Source organism: Heteronotia binoei, chromosome 1 (assembly GCF_032191835.1).
Source record: "Heteronotia binoei isolate CCM8104 ecotype False Entrance Well chromosome 1, APGP_CSIRO_Hbin_v1, whole genome shotgun sequence".
Classification (NCBI taxonomy): domain Eukaryota; kingdom Metazoa; phylum Chordata; class Lepidosauria; order Squamata; family Gekkonidae; genus Heteronotia; species Heteronotia binoei.
The window spans coordinates 241,253,767-241,275,118 of NC_083223.1; the positions used below are offsets into that span (position 1 = coordinate 241,253,767).

General features: G+C 43.3%; 1 protein-coding gene across 1 annotated transcript in view; it reads right to left on the minus strand.

Annotated features, from left to right (window-relative positions):
- Positions 1 to 10,028, minus strand: part of LOC132579530 (L-threonine 3-dehydrogenase, mitochondrial-like) — a 47,156-nt gene extending 37,128 nt beyond the window's left edge. The window contains exon 1 of the mRNA XM_060249980.1: positions 9,951 to 10,028. The gene's annotated coding sequence lies outside the window, so the exon portion shown is untranslated. The remainder of the gene's footprint in view (positions 1 to 9,950) is intronic.
- Positions 10,029 to 21,352: the final 11,324 nt, after the last annotated feature.

Sequence of the window (21,352 nt, forward strand, 5' to 3'; positions counted from 1 at the left end):
GCCAGTTTTTGATCCACAAGAGGACCTGTCCTTTTACCTGTTGCTAGGCAACCATAATATTCCAAGCTTGCCTCTGTCAGTAAAGGAAGGGGGAAGGCCCTTTCCAGCCCTATTTTGGTTTTCAAGTGAGCTCATTGGGGCCAGGCTTGGCTAGAGTTGCTATCTCCAAGTTGGGAAATCCCTGGAGATTTTGTGATGAGGTCTGAAGAATGCCGATTTGGGGAGGTGAGAGACCTCAGCATGGCCTACATGGCCTCAGAGGCCTACTTGAGTCATGTAAGTCAGATGGCATCAAGTTACCCCAAGGCTGCCAACCACCAAGTGGGACATGGAGATTCCTCAGAAATATATAACTGAACTACAGACATCTTTCCCTAGGGTTGCCAAGTCCAATTCAAGAAATATCTGGGGACTTTGGGGGTGGAGCCAGGAGACATGAGGGGTGGAGCCAAGATCAAGGCTGCGACAAGGGAGCCAAAGGGAGTTCTGGCCATCACACTTAAAGGGACGGCACACCTTTTCAATTCCTTCCTTCCATAGGAAATAATGAAGGATAGGGGCACTTTCTTTTGGGGCTCATGGAATTGGACCCCCTGGTCCAATATTTTTGAAACTTGGAGGGTATTTTGGGGAGAGGCACTAGATGCTATACTGAAAGTTTGGTGCCTCTACCCCAAAAAACAGCCCCCCCAGAGCCCCAGATACCCACGGATCAATTCTCCATGATTTTCTATGGGAATAAATCTCCATAGGGAATGACAGAGTTCCCAGCAGACATTTCCCTCCCCTCCCCCCGCTTTCTGATGACCCTGAAGCGGGAGGAGGGCCTCCAAACCGGAGGATCTCCTGCCCCTACCTGGGAATTGGCAACCCTATCTTTCCCCCTGGAAAAAATGGTTGGCATTATACCATGCTGAGGCCTCTCCCCTCCCCAAATCTGCAAAAAAGTGTGAAAAAGACTAGGAGATGGAGAATAAATGAAGATTTACTACAGAATTTTTCTCAGTGTAATATAATATATATATATATATATATATATATATATATATATATATATATATATTTGAATAGTATTTAGACATGCTGGGAGCCCAAAAGGGGCCCAGGCAAAAGAGAATCCTTCAAAGGAAAGCCCAAGTGGATAACGTGTCAGAGTAGGATCTGGGAAAGCTATGGTTTGAATTCCCATACAATCATGAAAGCTTGCTGGGTGACCTTGAACCAGTCATAACATTCTCAGCCTTAGGATCCTACTGGGGAGAAAGTTGGGATATAAATCAAGTAAACAAATAAATATCTCTAGCAAAAATATGTCTTTTAAAACCCCGCCTTCCCAATCAGATCACAGTCTAAGCCAAAAAGGAGTACACATGTGCAGTCCTTGAAGCCCGACAGCAGAAAGCAGCATGGAGGTGTAACCCCTTAGCTGCTGGAGCTGGCGATGAGGCTAAAGGCAAGCAAGCAGTTTCAGTGTAGTGCTAGGGGGCTTACCAAAAATGTTCCTGGAGGGCCATTGGCTGCCAGGAGCAAGCTGAGCCAAGTGGCTCTGATAGCATCACTGGATCTGCTTACCTCAGACTCCACCCCCCCCCCCCACACACACACTGTTAACAGTCAGCACCAATCTGCTCCTAAATTTTTGATCTGTCCTTGTCAATTGCAGTGGTTGCTCTTCCTGCTCCATTCAATGGGATGTCATTCCCCAGTGATATTATCCTTTATTTGTGTCATTATAGACTTATGCTTTCATCGTGATAGAGTTTAAAAATTGTTTTTTTATTTTAAAAATAAAATGCTGGTTCAGTCATTTTAATGGGAAAATTCAGCTCTCTGTATTTGCTGCTTTTGATTAATGTTTACATATTTCTGTTGACACTACTTACAGAGAGTCCTTCTGGGAGTGCAGGGTATACATGTTTTAAAATAAACGCATAGGTAATTTATATCCCAGCATTCCTCCAGGAAGCAAAGGCAAGAACACCTCAGATTCCTGGCAGTACCCCATCCAGATACTGCCCAGACCTGCTTAGCTTCCTCAAGGCTGCTGATTCACTTGCCTTCCAACCTTAGCCCTTACACAAACCAACAGACACAATTATAATCCCTGAATAAACAAAGAAGAGACCTGTTGCATCTCAAAGACAGCTTATGCTGCTATGAACACCTTGATCTGCCTTGCCTAATAGAACTGTACTTGCTTTGCCTAGGTACGTAAGCTTATGTGAGGTGAAGAAATCCTGACTCCCTTCCTCAAGGGTTAATGTGAATGGTAAGGGGCCTGTTCCATCCTGCAGGTGTTGCTAATTGATCTCTCAGCCTGCATAGTCCTTATCATCTTCAAGGCCAGAGCTGGAAAGTGGTAATTAGCTTCTCATGAGAATCTGCAGCCCACAGGTGGGAGGGAGGAGATCAGGAGTGATGAGGTCACTTCCTAGAGGATGCCGACAAGATTCTGTGCTGACTGGATGTCATCATCACTTGATGCTACCTCCCCAAAAAAACTATAATTGAGCTAAGGACCTGGGGGAAAAGGCTAGCTTGGATTCTGATGGAGTGAAGGCCTAGACTACAATATGTTTATTTTGCAATAGCAACACAGAGAATTTAATGAATTAGCTGTGGCCTTTGATTCTTGAACTTAAGGTCTGTGCCATCTAACACATGACTTGAAAAATGTGTTAGTTTTCTTATTTTTCTGCTGTATGACTTTGTGTTGCCAGTAGAATAAGTCTGTGTTTTGACAGAAATTAAATAAAACCTCACAATATTTTAATAAAATAAAGAACTTGTATGCAACAGCACTGGGGACCCATAGGGTTCAGCTTTGGACTCCTCAACAGCAGGGTATATATATTTCAAAGTAAATGAATATGTAATTTATACCCCAACTTTCCTCTAGGAAGCACAAGGCACGCACACCTCAGATTCCTGACAGTACCCCATCCAGACCTGCTAACTTCCTCAAGGCTGCTGAGTCACTTGCCTTTCAACCTCACCCTTTATACAAACCAACAGACACAATAACAGTAGCTACATAAACAAAGAGGGAATTCGTTGCACCTTAAACAAGATGCATTATAGCATAAGCTTCTGTGGTTAGAGGCCAGCTCATCAGATGCATGGAGTGAATTTTCCATCATTAGACAAAAATATTTACATGTAGAAAGGGAGATGACAACAATGGGGTTTAAGGCACATTGTAATAATTTCCTTACATGCTTAATGATTCTCACTGAGTAAATTTCCCACAAATGCATATGGCTGTACTATTGCCCCAGAAACAGCTGTATGAGTAATACAGAATTTCAGGGATATCTTTCTGTCTCCCTCTATTAGTGTCTTCCGCTTATTAGTGAAGACTTTTTTGGTTTGTTTATACACTCTAAATACCCTTCATTTGTTCTCCTTCCTGACCCTGGTCTTGTTTGTATTTTATTGAATTAGTTTATAATTTTAAATGTTGATTTTAATTGCACAAATATTTTAATGTTTTTATGTATACCATCTTGGGGACCCTGATCTGGTGGAAATGCACCATAAAATATTTTAAATAAAGTTCTTTTTTTCAGGCAGGTGAAAACTCCATTCTCTTTCATTTCCAAAACTGATCATGGTCATGTTGGCTGTTCTTCCCCAAAAAGAAGAAATACCAATTGTGCATCAAACTGACAGCTCCCAATCTCTGCTAGTTCTTTTTAAAACCCCGGGACAAAGAAACAACTATGTACATTTCCTACAAACTGACAGCTCCCAATCTCTGCTAGTTCTTTTTAAAACCCCAGGACAAAGAAACATCTATGTACATTTCCTACAGAGCATGCAAGGTGGCATCAAGTACTGTCCTTGTGAGGGTGTGGGTGTGTCCATTTGGGTTATGGTACGGTAGTCACTGGAATTTCAAGACCAATTGAGAACTAATAGGCTCTGACCTGGATAGCCCAGGCAAGTCCCATCTCATCAGATCTTGGAAGCTAAGCAAGCACTTGGATGGGAGACCTCCTTGAAATACTAGTAGTTGGGAGGACAGGGGCAGGCTTCATTCAACCACCTCTCTGAACATCCCCCAGGCCCCCAGTAGGGGTCAGTCACCAGAAGACGCCCTGACTTCTAGGTACAGACAGAAATACATGTGTGCATGCACACACACACACTACCAAAACACCAAAAGAGAGAGCAGGGCTAGACCTCCCACTAGGTGACTTAAGTGGTCGCCTAGGGCACCACTGGTTCAGGGGCACAGAATTGGACCGTCCAGACCAGTGGAGCTTTCTTCCTACTTTTGCACCCTGGGGTGCAGGTGGCGGGACTTTCTTATTGCTTTTGCACTCCAAAAGCAGGGGCTTTCTTCCTGTTTCGTGCCCTGGGAACTCCATAGGACTTCACTCTATCCTATGGGCTATAGGACAGAATGAGATCAGGCTGCTGCTGCAGCGCAATGCTAGAAGAGGGGTTATCAATGTGGTGGTGGGGGCGCAAGTAGTTAGACTTGCCTAGGGTGCCAAACATTCTAGGTCCAGCCCTGAGAGAGAACTAACAGACATGCAGCTATGCAACTATTTGGAGTCAGCAGAGATAGCATTATATTTGTGTTTCCTTTCTATGCTGAGTCAGGCAGGTAGCCATCTCAAGTCTGTAGTAGCACAAAATTCAAAATCTAGTAGTCTTTAACATTCTACTGGACTTGAATTTTTCCTGCTGCATTGCTACTCTGAAGGAATTTCCTCCTCCACAGCAGACATCCCCTTTGTGCAACATTCTTTTCTCCCCCCGCCCTAATAAACCCTGTACATCAGAATTAAAAGTGTCACACTTTTGTTTTCACTTGGTACTTTTCCATACTGTATTCACTTTGATCCAGTGTCTAAAGATTCTTGAGGTGGAAGAAAATGTGTCAAGGGAGTATCTCTAGACGTCTGCTGCCATTCTACCATAGAGTTTCCAAATCCAAACATACTATCAAAGAGGAAATTTAACGACTTCTGCCAAGCAGAACAGGAAAGGAAGAAATGGGAGAACTGTTTCTCTCCCTGTCCCTTTGTTCTGTTAATACAATTTGTGACATTTCTATGCAAAACTTAAAAGGATACCATAGTAGCCATTTATAACAACTATAATAGCAAGAATACAGTGATAAAGTCACTTATATAGCAACTGTCATAGCTGAGGAAAAAGCAGTGTCATCTCTTTTTAAATCTTGTTTGATACGGTTGGACCTACTGATAAATCCTGATTCAACAATCTTATATCAGAGGCTCCGTTTGTTGAAGAGTAGTGACTTTCAGGTCAAGCAGCCGAGTACCCTGGCAAATGCTTTCTTCCAGTGGTTGCTGAACGTTGCTTTTTAAACTTCACATTGCACAATCTCTGTCACCACAATAAATGTTTATGGTGCCATAAGCATCTTGTTTTTGCTACAAAAAAGTAACTCAGCTGTCTCACAATAACTGAATTCCTTATAACAGAGGAAGTCCTGTAAAGGGTGGCACCCTGGGTTCCCACATCATCAGCTGCACTTGCTCAATGATCATGCCCACAATTAAACCATAAGTAACTGCCACAAATTGCTATTTGCTAGAGAAAGAACTGGCTACAGGGTTGGTTTGGCCCTTGAACATACTGGAAGGGTCCCAGTAGGCTACTGTTCTAGAAGCAGACCCACTACAGGTGCTGGAAGCACCACAGATAGCCTTATGCCATAGACACAAGTAATGATAATGAGACCTTTTATCACTATGGCCTGAGTCTGTATTGATTCACTCCAGCAGCACTGAAGAGGCAATCTAGCTGAGCTTGCTCCGGGGCTATTTTAAGGCTGTCTACCGAAGGCTGCCAAACTTCAGGTGGGGCCTGGAGAGATACCAGAATTTCACTGACCTCCAGACTACACAGATTCATTTCCCTTGAGAAACTGCCAGCTTTAGAGGAGAGACTCCATGTCATCACATTCCTGCTGAGCTCCCTCACCTTCCCAAAATTCCCCCTTCCCATAGTTCACCTCCAAATCTCAAGAAATTTCTCAACCTAGAGTTGGAAATCTTATGTCCATGACTGCCCAGAGGAGGAAAAAAGAACTGGCCTTGGAATATGTGTGCTCAGTCCGGCTCCTGTGGATCATTGAAGCTGCAAGAGAACTACTGACCAGCAACATAGCAGGTGGAGAATTGGGAATTTTGAAAGCATGTACACACACACACACACCCTCTCTCTCTCCTCCAGCAGGACATTGGGTTTTCTGCACAGTTATAAAATCTAGCAGCAACTTTCTGTAGCCATATACCCCTTGCAAAGAAGCTGAAACAGGAAGACGGGTAGATTGTTTGGATAAGGGGCTAGGGTCACCAGCTATGAGTTAGGAAATACAGAGATTTTTGAGGTGGAGCCTGGGGAGAAGCAGAGTTTGGAGAGGGGAGGGACCTCACCAAGATACAATGCTACACAGCTTACACTCCAAACCAGTCATTTTCTTCTCCAAGGGAACTAATCTTGTTTACCTGGAGATCAACTGTAATAATGGGAGATCTCCATGGTGGAGAAAGAAACATTAACTGAGGTGTGATCCATGGAGAGAGTCAGTCCCAAGGCCAGCTGTCACCTTCCTCTCACCCACAGCTCAAATTATCACAAGTAAATGAAACACTGATCTAGCAAGCCCCGCCCCCCTGCTTTCACATGCTTCACACAGGTTATGTGCCAGATCTCCCCTGCTCAAGCCAGGCATTTCTCAGTTGAAGCAGAGAGACTGCCCTCCAAATTGGTGCCCTGGCATTGGGAAGCATGGCATAGCTAGGAAAGCTAGGAATAAGAAGCTGCAAAGAAAAAAGTTTAAATATTGCTTTCTTGATATCCCCCCCTCTCCCTTAGCATGCCAATCTGTCAAATATATGTAAACACACATTCAGAGACATATGTCTATACTGTGCTAATAAAGCTGCTAACCTCTTGGTAACTTTGTGCTTGATCATATTTCTGCTAGTTCTGCAAAGGAAGATCAGTTGGTCATGTACAACTGTCCTGCATGGGGAGCAGGGGACATAACAGTCAGGGATATGGAATAAGAAACTGAAACAGTGCACAAAGAGGCAGAGGCTAGGACTACAGAATCTGACAACCTAAGCTCAATGGCAAGCCAATAAGAAACAAAGATGGTTCAGAAAGACACTATTACTGAGCCCTGTGCCTAGCAGAAGTGACAGAGAAGATTACCAAGAAGAATAAGGAGATCACAGGGAACGAAGCTAGCAAAGGAATAATAGGGCATTGCTGCAATGAGCCTGACTAGGGATAGTCAGTGATATGCCAAGCGGAAATACAGTGGACACCTTGTCACCTGTGAAAGCTAGGCAGTAAAGATGCGAGGGTGGAGGAAGAAGGCTTCAAGGGCAGCATAAAAAGATTGCTTTGGGAAACATCTTTGACTAGTTCATTGCTGCAAGGATAAACCAGATGCATGAACAACTGAAAGACTACAATACTTTCAAACAGCACTTCAAACAGGCAACTGAGGAAAGAGACAACTAGCAAGCATAAGAAAAGGTACCTAAAACAGGTTCAGGTGTACTGAGATCTTTTTGTGGCAAGTTTGATTCTGGAGGTGACAAGAAGCTAGACAGGAAGGCACTGATGGCACAAGTAGAAATTAAGCCAAACCTCTCCCCCAAAGTAAAGGAAACTCTATTACACCTAATAAAGAGAGAAGGGTTTATACCAGGCAGGCTGTGGGAGAAAGCTACTATGGGCAGCATCCGGAACTGGCATAGACTGCAGAAGAAGAGAGAGCAGGCAGGAGATAATAGCTTTTCAGAGGAGATGCTGGGACAGCATCTGAGGGGCCAGAGGCAAAGAAATACAGGGCTTTGAAGTGGAAGACAAGTAGGAGGAGGAACTGAAGATGCTATTTAAAGAATAATAAAAAGGCACCTTGGAGAGTAATGTTGTGCATCAAGTAAAGCTTCATGGGGAAAAGCAGTAATTAAGGAAAAGGTCTGGGAATCAGAAAGATCAGGGCACACTCTGTGTGTAAAAGAAAGAGTGAGAGTGCTTGAAAAGTAGGACATTAAAAAGGAGGGCTGTTTTAAGCAAGACAGTTCCCCCTCCCCGGTATACCAAGAGGACAGGAAAGGGAATTTCAAAGGGATATTAAGGCAGTTATTCCAGACTGTTCAGTCTAGAGAGGCAGCTATCATTTGGAGAGGAAGAGAAGTGAAGCAAGTCATAGGGAAGAAAACACAGATAAGTTGAATAAAGGAGCATAAAGAAAGCCATGAGAAATCCCTAATCATCTTGTCTGCTTGGCAGGAAGTCTTAGAAATATGTGTTTGATGCTTTTAGGGATTAATCTTGATATCAACTACTTGGTAATAGTTCTCTGTATACTATCCGTGTCAGCAACGTTCTCACCTCAGCCTTTTCTATTTCTTTCCTTTCTTCAGTTATTGCTACTCCCTCCCCATACTTTTTGTGCTCTGAGTCACAGAGATGGGCAGGTCAGGTGGGGAGAAAACTGTTGTTTAAACAGGCCCTTTAAAGTGCCAATATAATGTAAGTTATACAAATGAAACAACCAGAAAAATTACAACAGAAAAATAAATTATTAACTACCTGAAAGTGGGTGTGTGTGTCAGAAGAGATAAAAGAGGGCCCACTCAGGAAGTGAGTGAGTTAAACAGAAAGCCTAAACAGCAAAGTGTGTAAAAACAAAAGTAAAGCCAACAAAGAACCGGGGGGGGGGGGGGGGGGACATTTCTTAGAAGCATCAGATACCAGTACAAACTAGGCACAGTTCCAAGGGCTGAAGCAGACTAAGTAATCTAGAGTATCTGCCAACCAGTGTTCCCTCTAAACTGAGTTAATGTGAGTTAGCTCAGTTTTTAAGCCTCCGGCTCACATATTTTTGTCTTAGTTCGGGAAAAATGGCCCAGAGCGAATTTATGCAGTAGCTCACAACTTTAAGGCCAGTAGCTCACGAAGCAGAATTTTTGATCACAAGACGCAACAGCTTAGAGGGAGTATTGCTTCCAACCAATGTTCCCTCTAAGCTGCAGAGTCTTGTGAGCAAAAATTCTACTTTGTGAGCTACTGGCATTAGTGAGCTACTACATAAATTATTGTGCTCTGGGGTAATCCTTCCTGAGCTAAAACAAAAATGTGTGAGCTGGAGGCTAAAAATCTGTGAACGCTAACTCAGCTTAGCGGGAACACTGATCTCAACCCATATCCAGGGCCAGATTAACAATTAGGCCAAGTAGTCACTGGCCTATGGGCCCCCACACCTTTAGGGGCCCTAGGCCAGCTCCCCCCCACACCGGTTTCCCCCGACTGCAGTCCTCGGAGCCTTCACGTGCAGCCAGCAACTCAGCCACTCTTTGCCAGCTTGCCTGATGCGGCTGCTGGTGGTGTTGTCACCAAGTTTGCCTCTCCCCCACAGCTTTGTTAAAGGGGCTTTTGAGAACGTCCCTGCAGGCTACAGTGGGGGTTATGGGCGGTGGGGTGGGCACCCCAACTCTGAGATAAATTTGCAAGGGGGCCCCCAAGATTTTGACCGCCTAGGAGCCTCCACAGAGTTTAATCTGGCACTACCCATATCTCTCCACCTCATAACCAGTGTTCCCTAGAAGCAGAGTGTAAGCTAGCTCACAGCTTTTTAGCCTCCAGCTCACACATTTTTGTCTTAGCTCAGAAAGGACGGCCCCAGAGCAAACTAATTGATGCAGTAGCCAAAATGCTTGCTCACAACTTTTGTGCCGATAGCTCACGAAGTACAATTTTTGCTTACAAGACCCCGCAGTTCAGAGGGAGCATTACATATAACTACCCCCCCGCCCTCCGAAAAAAATCTTAACGGTGAAATTCCAGCAATACCTTGACAGCTGTAAGATTCACCATGCGAAGAAGGCAAAGCTAGAAGCATCCTTCAGCGGGGAAGGAAGGCATGGTTTCCCTCCCTCACTTACCTCCAGTTAGACCGCCGCCTGACGCAACCAGCAGTCTCAGGACACCCGCTGAAAGACCCCTCCGGACAAATGCTAGGCTCCCCCTGGCACCTGTTTATACCCCCCTACAGCGGCTCGCACCAGCAAGCCACGCCCACACGCACCTCAGCTTCTGTCTTCTGATAGGATAAGAGAGGGTCGTTATTTCAACGACAAAAGCCGTAAGTATTCGAGTATCGGAGGGGGGATTTTGCGCTGCAATCTCTCTTTCCCCCGGTCCTCGCCCAGCTCACCCTATCGGAGGAGATGGTCTCGCGGCGCGTAAAAACGGTTCTTGGCGGTTGCCATGGAAACCGTTCCGTCCAACGGCTCCGATGGTGACGGACCGAACTATTTTGGTGCAGAAAGGACGGGGATGTGACGTCATCCCCAGCACAATTGACGGCAGTGACGTCATCGTTTCCCTCTGACGGTAGTTCTGTTGCGTAGCGTGCGACTTGTGGGAGTCATTCAATTTCAGTGCCAGTATTTTGTGCGTCTGTACATGTACATAGCATACAAAATACTGCCGCTTCAGAGGACAGACGCTATAGCATCGCATCCCCACTCAGCTCTCTGCCCAAACACAGACCTTCACAGGCAATCTTCAGGGGTTTCCGAAGCCAGAAATGGCCGCAACCTGCTCTAGAACGCTGAGACAAATATTGGAGTAGATATTTTACAACGGTTAAGCATCGTGGGTATGCAGAACGCTTCCCAGTTCTTTCAATAACTGGAAGGCAGATCAGTGTTTTGCGCGTGTTGCAAGCAGAAGTGGTGGCAGCGGATGAGGCTGATCGATAGTTACCATTCTATCCAGCAAGTTCATGTCTGAGATGAAATATGAAGAAGGAATACCCCTCCTCTCAATTGCTGTGTGTATGTCTCCCCGCACCTCGCCTGTCTGGAATTGCTTTATTTATTTATTTATTTAGGCAATTTATATTCCGTCCTTTTCCAAAACAGGCTCAGGGCGGATCACAATATTCTAAAAACAGTATAAAACAACAGTTAAAAGCAAATCAATAAGAACAATACTATTTGATAAATCATAATAAGTTATAAATAGCGGCTTAATTGGGCACATGTTATATAAGGAAAAGGAAAGGTCCCCTGTGCAAGCACCAGTCGTTTCTGCTTCTGGGGTGACGTTGCTTTCACAGCGTTTTCATGGCAGACTTTTTATGGGATGGTTTGCCATTGCCTACACTCCCCCCTCCCCCCCAGCAAGCTGGGTACTCATTTTACCGACCTCGGAAGGATGGAAGGCTGAGTCAACCTCAAGCCAGCTACCTGAAAACCCAGCTTCCACTGGGGATCAAACTCAGGTCGTGAGCAGAGCTTAGTACTGTAGTACTGTAGCTTTTAAAAACTCTGCACCATGAGGCTCTTACATGTTATATAAACTGAGAGTCTAAAACAGTAGATAGGATAAAATTCATATTACATCAGAGATGGTACCGTAGCGTAGGGCCAGCCGATGGAATAGGATGCCCGCTGTCTCAACCAAAGGCCTGGCGGAATAGCTCTGTTTTGCAGGCCCTACAGAAAGGTAACGATTCATTAAGGGCCCAGATCTCTAGAGGGAGCTGATTCCATCAGGCTGGGGCCAAGGCCGAAAAGGCCCTGGTTAAGGCAAGTTGGACGTCCTTTGGGCCAGGGATGGTCAGCAGGTGTTGTGTGCCAGATCATAGTGATCTCCAGGGCACATATGGGGAGTCTGCCCATGTGCTTTCTATCTCTGATAAGCAGTAATTATTATTCCAGCTATTTATAGAGCACTTAGAAGTCCTCAGATTTTTCCATAAACATTACTTTGCTGTACTCCTTACAAGCAATCAGACTTGCCTGATAGATGATATTCCGGTAATTTAAACTGGTGTTAGGAATTTTAAAGAGTCTTTATTTTCACTCCAGGGCTTCATAGTCCTGCTTTGTATTGACCAGCAGCTTATTCCATCTATTTATAGAGCACTTAGAAGTCCTCAGATCGCAAAGCCTCAGATCGCAAAGCATGGAGACACACCATCCACCAGGCTGTCTCTTCCTTTGAGAATGCACGCATAGCTGGTCTTGAGGACAAAAGGAGACTGAGGAAGAATCGCACTGCTACAGCACCAACCCTAAATCAGACTTTTCCCTGCAGCCACTGTGGCCGGACCTGCCTGTCCCGCATTGGTCTTGTCAGCCACCAGCGAGCCTGCAGCAGACGTGGACTATTGCACCCTTCTTAAATCTTCGTTCGCGAAGCCAAGCCGAGAGAGAAGTCCTCAGATTTTTCCATAAACATTACTTTGCTGTACTCCTTACAAGCAATCAGACTTGCCTGAGATGATATTCCGGTAATTTAAACTGGTGTTAGGAATTTTAAAGAGTCTTTATTTTCACTCCAGGGCTTCATAGTCCTGCTTTGTATTGACCAGCAGCGAAGCAAAACCCAGTGTAAACATCAGTTATCTTAATGCGACCCTTTGATCAGACAAGGGGGGGGGGAGCAGATTACTCCTTCATTCACCTGTAGGCAAAATGCATTTCTATACAATTTCTTTCTCAACATGACAAAGCAATATATATGCATACCTATGTAAGTGCCCGCAAGTCAAGTGCCTCACCTGGGTTAGCCTGATTTCATGATAGTTTAGAAGGAAGTCCTGGGTTGTTACACAGAGGCTGGGAATGGCAAATCACCTCTGAGAGCCAGTGTGTAGGGGTTAAGAGTGGCAGACTCTAATCTGGAGATCCAGGTGTGATTCTCCACGCCTCCACATTAAACCTGCTAGGTGACCTTGGGCCAGTCACAGTTCTCGCAGAATTCTCTCAGCCCCTCCTACCTTACAAGGCCCCTGTTGTGGGGAGAGGAAGGATTAGGAGATTGTAAATCACTTTTGAGACTTCTTAAGGTAGAGAAAAACAGTGGGATCACCATAAATTGGCATTCCAACACCACAATCCTAAACAGAGTTACACCTTTCTAAATTTATTGACTTCTATGGACTTTGAAATGTGTAACTCTTTGTAGGATTGTACTGCAAATTTGGTAAGTTCTCATGTATAATATTGAATAATTTAGGAAAAAAGCTTAAGAAAACCCTGCTTTCTTGTATATTTTGCTCAGATTGCTATATTTGAAGAGTGGCTGTTTTCATTTGTTGAATGTTTGCATTTGTTGAGAAAATTACTCTGAAAGTCGCTCCATATAGCCTATGACATCAGAATCTTCAGCCTCCTCCTTTTTCTCCTTAGCTGCCATTCTAGGTTTCCTAAACCCTTTTTTTCATCTTCAAATATATCATGCAGTTTTTTTCATTTACACATTTACAAATTAAATTTACTCCAATCTCTGTTAATAAAAAAAAAGGATTAAAAAAAACACACACTACACTGAATTGGTCATGTTTGGAATAAGATTATCAACTTCCTATTCTTACTTAACTGTAAATTTCAACAATCATTGCAACAAGGCAGTTGTATCATGGTGTGAGATTGCTCAGCTTTGCAAAACCTCATTTAGTCCTGGAAATCATCCATCTCACATTTATGTACTGTAGAGGAAAGGAAGTCACCCAACTAGGGTTGCCAACCTCCAGGTGGTGAATTAGACTTGACATTCCCCAGGTCCCATTGGGGGATCCCCAGTTTTTAGGGCTTCTGCCTGCTGCCCACCAGCTGCCCGATGAAGGAAACCCTGCCCCCAAACAAGTGACATCATCATGTTGCATAGTGATGTTCTGGTTTTTGGACAAAACTCTATGGTTAAATCACCCTCAAACCATAAAGCACAGAAACCAGAGTCCTGCTATGTGACATCAGCAAGAAGTTACTTCCATGTGACATCATCACATCGTGGAGTCCCACCCCACTTCCAGAAGGCTTCCTTCCACCCCTGCCTGTGCATCATTGGGACCTTGTAACCCTACTGGTAATTGACAGTATCCTGCTATTACAATTGATCTCCAAAAGATGGACTCTATGGCATTATAGTCCATTGAAGTTCTTCCCCAAACCCTGCGCTCCTCAGGCTCCACCTATTTCCCAACCCGGACCAGGCAATCTGATTTCCAACTGTTTATATCCCTTTCTCCCCATTATGGTTTCTCACAGGTCCCCTCAGTTTGTGGGGAGGGAAGTTTCCAAGATGGCTGTCAACTTTACTGTCCTCCAGTTAAAACTATTAATATAAAATCTCCAAAAATAAGTAGAAAACAAAAACATTTTAAAAAATCTAGTCACCACTGTATCACATTTTAAATCATGCAAGATGGGGATGTGACACAATCCTATCTGCCTGTCTAGATCAAAAAAAGAATCAATCCAGAGTCACCATTTACAACAAGATAAGGAAACTGCATTTGTTGAGTTTGTATGACTAATTTTACTTCTGTTGCCCAAGCATCTGCAGCCAGTGATACAAAGCAGGGCTGGGGGTGAATAGGAGGTGCTGAAGTCACAACAGGAAGTGAGCTGCACTATCATTGCTCTACCACCATCTAGAACAGAAGAAGGAGGAGAAGAAGAAGAAGATATTGGATTTATATCCCACCCTCCACTCCGAAGAGTCTCAGAGTGGCTCACAATCTCCTTTACCTTCCTCCCCCACAACAGACACCCTGTGAGGTGGGTGGGGCTGGAGAGGGCTCTCACAGCAGCTGCCCTTTCAAGGACAACCTCTGCCAGAGCTATGGCTGACCCAAGGCCATTTCAGCAGGTGCAATTGGAGGAGTGGGGAATCAAACCCGGTTCTCCCAGATAAGAGTCCGCACACTTAACCACTACACCAAACTGGCTCTCCAGTTTAACATGGGCCGCATGTTTAACAGGGGTGTTAAACATGCGGCCCATGGGCTGAATCAGGCCTCCAAGCAACTGACTATCATCTGCTTCCTTCTCTCTCTCTCTTGCTTTCTTCTGCATAACAGCTCGCTTTGCAAGACTTGCTCAATCACACAGGAACTACAGAGCAAAACCTATTTTCTCCATAAGCTGAGGCTCCTTCCTTGGGGAGAAAGGACAGCTTGCTTTGCCAGGCTCTCTCAATCACACAGCAGAGCTACTCAGCCAAGCCTCTCTTCCTTCTATTGGCTGAGGCTCCTCTCCCTCTTGGTCCCCTGGGGAAAGAAGAACTTCCTTTGCCCAGGGGAGAAAAACAAAGAAAGCACCTTTAAGACTAACAAGTGCTAATGTTTTAAGCATGTTTTAAGTTTTTAAAAAATCTTTGTGTTTGTCCTTTATAAAGTTTACATCTCTGCTACCTAATCTTGAATAGGTACACACATGGTCTGTCCCAACAAGGTCTCATTTATGTCAGATTCAGTCCTCATAACAAATCAGTTCTACATCCCTGATCCAAAACATTGTTTGGGAAGGAAGTTCAGGAAGAGTTGTTTTAAAGAGAGCTCCCCATTTGTGACTTCAAGACATTCTCTTTGTGACTTTGTTCTACTCCCTTTTCTATGGCCCATATTGGATTTGTGTGTCAACCCACAGATCCCTGCAGATGGCAGTAAGCTGCAAGCACATGCATCTGAAACAGATGGTTAGTGTTGGGCTCAAAGGTCTTAAGAGGCATCAGTTTAGAAGGGGACCACCCTAAGCTCAAAGGAACTGAGATATAGTAACTTAATCTAAAACACACACTTTTTTGAATGAGAACCTGTCCATAAGCAAAGCAAATTAACTTGAAAGGCTGGCAAAAACAAACTGGAAATACAGCAGCTTCATAAAATCTTTAACGTTTTAAATAAGATCTTTCATACTACATCTTTAAAATATGCAATTCTTTATCATTACAGCTCTCTTTCCACTGCCACCTGGCCAGGGACTGCAGAAATTAGGACACTCTAACCCTTGCTCCTGGCCAGAAGTCTAAGGGCTATAGGAAGGTTGCAAAGGTACCATTTCAAGATCAGCCTGGCCTCCAGCCATTGAACAGAAAATGAGCAGTTGGAAGGTTGCTTCATTCTCCATACTAGAAGACAACTGCTGTCAATGGCAGCTACCAGAGAGACAAGAGGAAGGATAGATCCAAGTGGGCAGTCACGTTGGTCTGAAGTAGTTGAACAAAGCAGGAGTCAAGTTGCACCTTTAAAATCAGCCAAGTTTTATTCAGAACGTAGGCTTTCGTGTGCTCTCTAAGCACACTTCATCAGACGAGGGGATCAGGTATAGTCCAACTTCTGTTAATAGCCAGAGGTTCAAGATACCCTTTAAGACTGTACCTTGTGCCTAGCAAGAATATCAATTAAGGAAGATTAGCACGGCCCCAACTGGACAGATTGACCTTCATCTTTTGCCTGTTTCCCTCACATACCTTATTTTTGAGATACCACTGTCAGAAAAGCAGGATATAAATATTAACAAATAGAAGACAATTTTTTCCTCCTTGTATTTCTTTATTAATATCTCTTTGATAAGGACAGTGTAGTACTATTCAGGATTGCAGTCCAGAACAGCAGCAAATGTACCCCAGCATGTTAGTACACATTTCCTCTCAAGTGCTGCCAGTTTGGTTCATTTAAAGATTAAAACTCTGAAGCAGCAGCAGGCCCAGATTTTGGACCAGGATACAATCACCATGTAGCTTGTAATAGTAAATGGATACGGTAGCCTGCAGTAGATTATGAACAGTGCTACTCAGCTGCACACAGAACTGCTAACAGACTGGCATTTTCCTGCTTTACAGAAAAGATATTTTGTTTGCAAGGCTCAATAAAGACACCAATATGTAAGTTAAACATTGGAAATGTGGACACAGATAATAGTGCACTTAAAAACAGATTGCTACATTAAAAAAATCCAATCCCAAACACAATCAAAATGTAGCTCTACCCCCAAAAGGTGCTGGACTCCTTTTGCAATGCTCATGTTATGTTTTATCAACTGACATACACTTAGGAGTGTGAGGGAAGTGTCCTATCTCTTCTGCATGCAGGGATACAATATCCCAAGTTGTAGCAGGTGTTGGAACCACAGCACAAGGCACTGTGGAATGGGTAGGGTATATATAAACTGGAGTACAATCAGAACACACTTGACATTCAAAGCAGAAATATAAGATGACTCTCTGTTACAACATTTCTTCCTTTGGCAGGGCTTTTTACATTCTTCTCAAGATGGTCCAACAAAGCTAATTAAACATAAAGTAGATGCTGGAACTATTGGTTGGAAATGTGATTAATGGGACAACTGAAGTTTCTCTTTCTGGATCATACTCAGACATATGCAGATCTGATGGGAAGGATGAGGATTGTTTATATAAGACTATGTATTCTAAAGTCACATGAACTCAAAGAATTCTGGGAAACCAACATGAACATCTTAGGAATCTGACTCTCCTTGGGCAAAAATCTGTGGTTCTTTTCAACCAGTGAAAGATGGATGGTGCCAATGGGCCAGCAAAGTGCTTCTACGTGCCCCTTCTCTTTCTCATTTTACATCCCCTCTGTCCATTCACATATTCAGTTGGTCCCAATGTAAGTGTGAAATGAGATCCAGCTCCTCCTTGGACTTTTTGGGGCCCTAGCACAAAGTGCTATGGGTCACTCAGCTCAACAGGCTTCTCACCAACCATGAATCCCTGGCATTTGCTTGACTTGGGTGACCTCTGGCATCAACTGTGTATAAAATGTATACAGCCTTAGCAATACAGTTTGGGCTAAAATGTAATAAAGATTAATAATCATTTGTGTACAAGAATAAGTATCCTATATCATCTCAACATTTTTCTCTTAAAAACAAAAACAACAAAACCACAGTATTTTGAAAAACAAGCAACTGGCCACAATCTGGTATCTTGGAATATGATCTCAAAAAATATACGCAAGTAGTATATTAAAATCAGCCCAATTAGGACACTAGTAAATTCATAAATGTATACTGAATATCAAATTAGTAAAGTCTTGTTTTAATGCTGGGCTACAGGAGAGCAGGTTCAAATAAGCCTGGGAGGAGAAACCTATAAAGTAAAAGCAGGGTGGGACATACTAGCAACATGACAAGGGCATGGCAGGTTCTCCAGTTTCCTCAGATGTGCAGATCTCAAGGGGACATTTGTTATCAGATAAGCTGAGTAAGAAATTAATAGTGAGGTCAGTTTGCTTGCACCAATAAGGTTTTTCTCCAGTACTCTGCATAGCATTCAGCTCCACTAATTCATAACTCATTTCAAGAGACCCTTCAGAAAGAAACAAATGATTTAGTATTTGAGAGATTTTTTTTAAAAAAAATGCAAGGTAGCATGATCTCACATCCATCACAAGATGTTTCAGAAGCGATTCTGCCATTTTGTGTAGGTGCACAGAAATATTCTTTATGTTCAGAGAAAATGGCAAAGTTCAGTTAGCCAACTGCACAGCATTCGGATGATCAGAACATTAACGGGGGGGGGGGGGGGACAAAGAGAGAACAAGAATGCCGCTTAGGACAGGTTTATCCTACAGTTTAACCCAGTTCAAATAGAATCATGGCGCCAAAGCTAAAGTTCTAGGAAATGTAGTTCTATGAAGGCTCCACACGTAACAGTTAAAAGACTCATTCTCAGATTATTGATAATGCATAATGGTACCTGAAAAGAGCTTTCTGTGGAGTCCCAAATTAAGTCTCAATAATCCCTGATCTTGATGAAGCGCATATTAAGCACCAACACTCTTTTAGCAGGACTGAATGCTACAATTAGTGACAACCCCCAACACACACAATGCAAATTCTAAATCATGCAAATAAATTGTGAAAAATATAAATAAAGTATGTACAGTTCCCTTTCAACCAAATCCATTAAAAAATTAAAAAGCACCAAAAGTAATTCCTAAACAGTGCAATCAAAATCATGAATCACAACAGCCAGCCTTCAAAGATGACACACAAGTTGTCTTTTCGCTATTGTATACAAAGTCCTTTAGGATTCGGCACACAGAGATGCATTTTGAAGCAAGATGACTTAGGGTGGAAGAATTAAATTCCTTCTATGATGCACTCTCCAGAAAAACGATGGGAAAACTTGCTCTTTGCTTACATTTTCCCTGCTCTGTGCCTCTATGCCACAGGACAATATTAACGGAGAGCCAAAACATGCAGCAACCTCCAACTTCCTCTGCACTGGTCAACATCATCATAAGACTCAAAGGAGACATCTTACTGGGAATCAGAGTTACTGCAGCATAAAGAACCCTTTCACTCCATAATGTAAATGCAGGGATTTTTTGCTCTATTAAACCCTCAGGGAGTGTTTATGTATGATGAAATAGGGGAGAACAAGGACATTAGAAGGCTAAATTGTGAACTGTCCACTCTGGATTTAGGAGGGCTCCCTAATACTGGGGTTAGGTTTTAAAACTATACTGACTGTACCTATCTCAATGTATTTTTTACAAACTGTAACATAGACAGTGTTATTAGTACTGTCACATTAAAACATATTTTGCAGTGACTGATGTTATGAGGTTGCCACTTGCTGGAACTAATAATCTCCATTGTGTTGCCCTTGTGGGATGAAGCATGACACTGAGTGGCTGAAATAATGCAGTGGGAGACAGTGCTCAGGTAACACAATAACTTGCAGTCCACTTTCTGATAGAAAGCAGATCTTGTCAGGCTGGCTGGGTTTAAAACGTCACACAGAGGTAGGCTGAGGATTGGAAAGAGGTCCCTGAGACATAAAATGGCTAAAGGAGAAGGAACCCAGAGGCAAGGAGGCTGAAAAAAAGGTCCATAGTAAACAATGAGTTGAGGCTGGGGGGGGGGGGGGGGAGAGGGAAAGGACAGCACAAGAGACAGAGAAATAAGAACTTAATTAGAAAGACATTCAGGATGGTGATGGTGAATATAAGCCTTAGGGAGAAGGAAAGGACTAGCTGGAAATAGGACAAAGCAGGCAGTGATCCAGCAAGGAAGAATTAGCACAGATGGCAGTCTTAGAAATAGAGACCCCAGCCACCAAAACACGGGAAAAAACCTCTTACTTATAAAGACTGCAAACAAAGGGAGGAGCTTCTTTAAAAAAATACTCCCCAACACTACTTTCCCAAAGCCTTTGATTCACTACAAGCTTCCTTAATCAAACATGGCTATAACAATGACATGAAGCATTAATAACTATTTCCAAAGGCTGAGCAAGCTTTTGCCCATGCACCAAAAAAAGCAGTGCTTTGTTAATTCAACCACAAGGAAAAACTGACATCACATTTACAAAGTACAGATCTTTCCAGAGGACCACTCTCAAATTGGCTTAGACTAGGGTCAGATTCTGAGTTAATCCATCAGCAGCAGCAAGTTAAAACAGATGCCTCTGCTAACATTAAGTGACAAGATTACCTACAAGGTCGGATATGGAAAAGTTTCATATCCCCTTGATCCTTTGACAGTTTCATGAGCATGAAACATTTCTGGCATCAGGGAAGGGAGGTCAACCATTATGCCAGGCTTGCATTAACTTGTAAATCAAGATTAATGTCAATTACCAGCCACAAATTGCAGAACAGCAAGAAATGGATATTGCTCCTATCATAGGTAGAAATTATGGGTCTCCAGCTACAGATGCAACAACTCTTTACTTCTCTTTTCCCATTCCAGGTTCTGCATTGGTGGCAAAGCAATAGTCTCAGTGGCAACAGCTGGTAGGCGATGTATTACAACTTGGAACCATGGATTAATCCAAACTTTCTGTCCAGGGCAGAAAGGATGCAAGTTAATGCCACTCCAGTTCAAGGGGCTGGATCAATTATTTTGGCATTCATCTCCTGAGCAATTCTGTCTTCACCAGTCTCTCTCAGTGCACACAGCTAACAGTCAGTTAGCCGAGCCTTTCTGAGATCATACCACTTCTTACCTGCAGGATCACACGTTTTAATGCTTTTTCCTTAATAGAAACTCCCTGCTGCTTGAAAACTCATGAGACAACAAGACGAATTCTGCTTTTTATGCTAGATCTTGCCATGGAAGATTCTGTGTTTGTCTCTCTGACCTGCACCCCTAATGGAGAATATCTAAAATGCAGTGTGAAGTGGTACCTCGGAGGGTTCGCTATGTGCTTTACTAGAGATATCCCAATTAACTCAAAGCCAGATATTCAGACTGTAGTCTGTGCCAGGCTTGTAACAATAGTTTTAAGTGCAGGAGTGTCCTGAGGAGGGAAGAGTAAATTTTCAGGGCACCCCCAACACTCCTCTGCTGCAACTCAAGTGCTGAACTGGCACCTAATGGAAGCAGCTGTTTGTTTCTGGTTTTCAGAGACAAATTAAAGAACATTTTTTCCCTTCAGAATACAGGGCAATACAGAGACAACCCCCCCCCCCCAACTTCATGGTTTGCAAAAAGCTAGTGTAAAGTTCATACTGAAATCTCTTTCTTGTATATGCCAAAAGGAACTCTTATTACTGGCCATCATGATGATG